This window comes from Berghia stephanieae, chromosome 6 (assembly GCF_034508935.2).
Source record: "Berghia stephanieae isolate SIO BIC M18660-M18661 chromosome 6, UCSD_Bste_1.3, whole genome shotgun sequence".
NCBI lineage: Eukaryota > Metazoa > Mollusca > Gastropoda > Nudibranchia > Aeolidiidae > Berghia > Berghia stephanieae.
Window position 1 is genome coordinate 1,304,407 of NC_088365.1, and position 5,000 is coordinate 1,309,406.

General features: G+C 37.8%; 2 protein-coding genes across 4 annotated transcripts in view; one reads left to right on the forward strand and one right to left on the reverse strand.

Moving 5' to 3' along the window:
• Positions 1 to 5,000, reverse strand: part of LOC144975946 (uncharacterized) — a 551,710-nt gene that overhangs the window by 361,258 nt on the left and 185,452 nt on the right. The window lies entirely within an intron of this gene.
• Positions 191 to 5,000, forward strand: part of LOC144975942 (testin-like) — a 125,501-nt gene continuing 120,691 nt past the window's right edge. The window contains exon 1 of one of the 3 annotated variants that reach the window (XM_078920160.1): positions 191 to 587. The gene's annotated coding sequence lies outside the window, so the exon portion shown is untranslated. The remainder of the gene's footprint in view (positions 588 to 5,000) is intronic. The other 2 variants (XM_078920161.1, XM_078920158.1) reach the window with 2 other exon arrangements.

A 5,000-nucleotide genomic window follows, 5' to 3' on the forward strand; every position in this document is an offset into this window, starting at 1 on the left:
TGAAGTTCTCTCTCTCTCTCTCTCTCTCTCTCTCTCTCTCTCTCTCTCTCTCTCTCTCTTCTCTCTCTCTCTCCAACATCCTAGTTCTAGATAGATGATAACGCCCTCTCGTCGCTCTCCGCTCCCGCCCTCCCTACTCTCTTCCGAGTGAGTATTTCTAAACACGAGGAAATAGGTGTAATTGTCAGTTGTTCGTTCGTTAACGTGAGAGGAACTAAGCGTGGAACTGATTTATTTATATACGTAGTAAATAAAGTTGTTTTTGTGTTTTTAAAAGATTGGAAACTCACGTACAGACCTCAACGTCATCGTCTAAGACGATAGTAATGAATGTGTGAGTTTTGAAGTCACCATTATTAAGTTGTCAATTTTTTTAAAAAAATCCTCCTAGATACCCTTCATTTATTTGTGAGAAATACTTTTATCTATCTTCGTGATGATATTAATATTATTTATTCTGACTGGCTGAGTTATTTATTTAACTAGTACTAGTACATCCTGCCTGACCTCTCGACCTTATTATTCACGTGGGGATTTGTAAATTCGTGTTTATCTCGTTTTGAACAAAGAGACGTTGGGAAAATAAGGTGAGTAAAGTATTGTTAAAATTAGATATAGATAGTAATGTGAAATTGAATCTAAGTTTAAATTTAATTACAAAAACATCAAATAAACGTTTCGGGTTTCCCCTTTATCAGCAGCAACATTTACATGTTATAAATAGATGAAATCTTAACGATTAAAAAAAAACACAAACAAATAGGAAGAGTAAATAGTCTTCAACAAATTTATATTTCTCACTATAGAGTTTAAAAGTCTTTACAATAGTAACAAGTTTCTTCAAAGCTTCATTTTTCTGCGTTTTTATCTAATTTAAATATATTTTTTCTTCTTTCTCCACCCCCCCCCCTCTTTCTCCCCTCTCTCTCTCTCTCTCTCTCTCTCTCTCTCTCTCTCTCTCTCTCTCCTTTTTTTTTTTTTTGTTCTTTACCCTTTTCTGTTTTGTTATTTTTTGTTCGTTTTCTTTCTTTCTTTGTTTTCTTCTTCTTTATTCTTTTTTTTTTGTTTGTTTGTTTGTTTTTGTTTTTGTTTTGTTATTTTTTTGTTTAAAATTCAACCACAAATCTTGGTAGGTACCGTCTCTTTTCGCGATTAATCATTGTTACAATTGTGGAAATGTGTTGTTCAATCATTGGATTTTAAATTGTAGATGGTGTTTGTCAAAATCAATTGTTTTTTAAAATATGAAAATATTCGTATTACCCCCATTCAAAATGAAATGTCTCGTTGGGAGTATAGTAGTAGTAGTAGTAGTAGTAGTAGTAGTAGTAGTAGTAGTAGTAGTAGTAGTAGTAGTAGTAGTAATAGTAGTAGTCGTAGTAGTAGTAGTAGTTGTTGTTGTTGTAGTAGTAGTAGTAGTAGTAGTAGTTGTAGTAGTAGTAGTAGTAGTAGTAGTAGTATTAGTAGTAGTAGTAGTAGTAGTAGTAGTAGTAGTAGTAGTAGTAGTAGTACATAAAATGCAAATATAACCCTTTCACGGCTGGACTGAACTTGTTAAAAATCATAAATCCTCCCATTGCTTATCTGGTTACTGGCGCATATTTGACTGTTTTGTTCGAAGGCAGTTTCAACTGCTGGCGACTCCAATTAAATTTTAACCTTTACCCCCCCCCCCCCCCCCCCCCCCCCCCCCCCCCGCGATCATAATCAAGATTGTTTACTGAAATGGCATATTTACAACCCACAAAATTAAATTTTAAACTTAAAAGAAATAAGTTGTGCGACACTCGCTGTCGTATCGGAAGGTCCTGGGTTCGAGTCTCGCTCGGCGCATAGTTGAGTCCTTGCAAAAGGCTCTTTACTCATTCTCTCAACGTATTCATGTGTAAAATGAGTACCTGGCCGTTAACGGCGTTGTCTCTGTCGAAAAAAATCGTGTAATATCGCCTATAAGGCTTGATGTCTCTTTCTACATGTTACGAGTTGCTGTTGGCTAGGGACCGATTGTAAAGCGCCTTGAATACGCTTAGTGGATATTGCGCTATATAAACGATCAAATTAATAGACATTCAGTCTAACTTAAATTATAAAACGTGAGTTTATTAAAATTCAATTTTAAGCATCAGAACAGCTCAGTTGGTAGAGCACCCTATTCTCTCGCAAAGAGAACAAATCGATCCCAGGTGCAGTCGAGAATCTTTCTGATCCCTATGTTCACCCAGCAGTGAGGGTAGTTGGTTCTGTCAGAACTGGCGGAAAGCACTTTGCGGTAGACTAGTGTCCTATCCGAAGGATAGCAAGCAATTTGCTATTTATTGTCTGTTTCGCTCGATAGAAACTGAGATAAACTGAGCTCCATAGGCCTCATGGCTTTGAAGGACTACTATTTTTGTAGAGTTCACCTGGACATACTAAGTTTTTGAGATAATTGGTCACAAAAAATATCTAGGCCAGCTAAAATAAAAATAAACGTATACCTACTTGAAAAGGGTTAAAGGAAGCATAAGTCGTATGCTGTTACTGCTCTCTTGGTGATAGTAGGAAGGTATGACATCAAGTTAGACTAAAATCGGACGCCATTTGTAAAGAGACCTGCGTACCTCTTGCCGCTAGTGTTTAGAGGCACTTCTGTGATTATGCAAAGGTATTTTCCTTATCAACACATACTGCATAATATATTATGCCCGATACATTACGAACATGCAGTGTGCGTATTCCATGACGGACGTTTCGGGTTCATCCCCCTGCAGATTCATATCTAATGCCCTGCAGATATCATATTTTTGGTCAAGCATTGAACAAGTGAGATTGCCCCAGTCGGTGTATCTACTTATCTGTACTGTAGGTATTGCTTGTACAATCTCGGGAGATGATTGAATAATGGGCAGAGGGAGGGGGGGGGGGTACTTACTGTGTCTTCTATCCCCTTGTATCTATTTTCCAACATGCTTTCTGTCTTTGTCTTGGAATGAGACTTGGTTTTGTCCTGGCCCTGGCCGGAGTCCTAACTGGGAGGGAAACAGTCAAATGCATAGTTATTGTTTTGGGAGATGATATTTTTTTCCTTGTAAATCATCTCATTGTTATGTAATATTATATTTCTTATTTTCAATATATAATGTAAGCATTTGAGTGTATTTCTCTATGTTGGATTTTGTGCTTGTGTCTGGATGAGACTTATAGGTGATCTCAAACTAAGTACATTGGTGGTATGCTCTTGGAATCTACATCTGATCCCTATTTGTTCCCAGTTCCCCTATGTCTTACGTTTTCTTGGGTGCTTTAATTTTAATTCTAGAACTTTTTACTATCCCATTTTCTTCCTTTTTACTTGCGCTGATATAACCTAAATGTGTTGCAAGCACAGTAAAACCCTTAAAAACAAAAAAAAAAAACAAAAACAAAAAAAAAACAAAACAAAAAAAAAAATAATTGAATAAGAGTTGCAATTTATTTTCCATAGAATCGAGCTGTTGATCTGACCTAAAAGTGTCATAAGCACAACGAAACTCCTAACGAAAATAACGCACACTTTGATAGATATATCATTTACTTAAAGGAGATGTTCTGTTCTCTTTTCTAAAATTTATAGAGGTGTTTTGCCTAGTCGTCGCGATCTTGAACTTTGGTGAGAATGAGGATGCTACGACTACTGTTGTTGTTGGTGATGATGATGGTGGTGTTGGTGGTGGTATGAATGATGATGGCGATGGTCATGATGAAGATGATGATGGTGGTGGCATGAGTGATGATGGCAATGATCATGATGAAGATGATGATGGTGGTGTTGGTGGTGGCATGAGTGATGATGGCGATGATCATGATGATGATGATGATGGCGGTGTTGGTAGTGGTATGAGTGATGATGGCGATGATCATGATGAAGATGAAGGTGGTGTTGGTGATGGCATGAGTGATGATGGCGATGGTCATGATGAAGATGATGATGGTGGTGTTGGTGGTGGCATGAGTGATGATGGCAATGATCATGATGAAGATGATGATGGTGGTGTTGGTGGTGATGGCATGAGTGATGATGAAGGTGATGATGGTGGTGTTGGTGGTGGTATGAGTGATGATGGCGATGATCATGATGATAACCGAATTCTCAGCGTTCATTTCTTTTTAAGGAATTTCTTGGCGCCTTTTATGTCTTATAACGTCCCAAAATTACAGGATATTGAGCACTTGGTTGACAAGACAAAAGGAATCTTGTTTGATTCCGGTTTCGAATCGCTGCTAAACGAGTACCTGGCCGTTAACAGCGTTGTCTTTGTCCGAAAAATTGTAATATCGCCTAGCAGGCGTCATGTCCCGTCCTACATGTTAAATGTTGCTGTTGACTAGGGACCCCTTGTAAAGCGCTTTGAGCACGTTTAGTCGATATTGCGCTATATAAAGCTCAATTTTTAAATTAAAAAAAATCACATAAACTCCGGCTTCATGGGCCTTATCTTATGTATAGGCCATGTGTCGATAGAATAATAAAAAAAAAACAGTCCTGCAACACTCCGAAAACACATTAAAAATTTGACCAGAAAATCCGTTCTTCAAATACAGAACGATTAAAATGACACTTTTTTCAAAAACTCTCAAACCTGTGACTTCCTTGAAGTAAAGAGTCTTTTCCAAGGACTGAACTATGCGCCGAGCGAGGCTCGAACCCAGGACCTTCCGATCCGAACGAAAGCGATTGTCATACCATTAGACCACATAGTAGCCGCACATACAAACACGTTACAACAATTATTATTACCACCGTGCCATTTTAGTAGCATAATTATTGGGAAGGTATCTACTATCTACTCGTAGCTACTGCCACGTTTCTGACTTGTTGCTTGCAATGTTACGATAGATGTCTTCCTTCATTGCTTACCTGGATATATAGCACTATATTTATTGATGTTGAGTAGAACCTTGCAAGTCCGTCCAAAGAAAACATTATCATTTGCATCATCTCCAATACCACCCCTCCCCAGAACAATATTGATTGCAAAAAA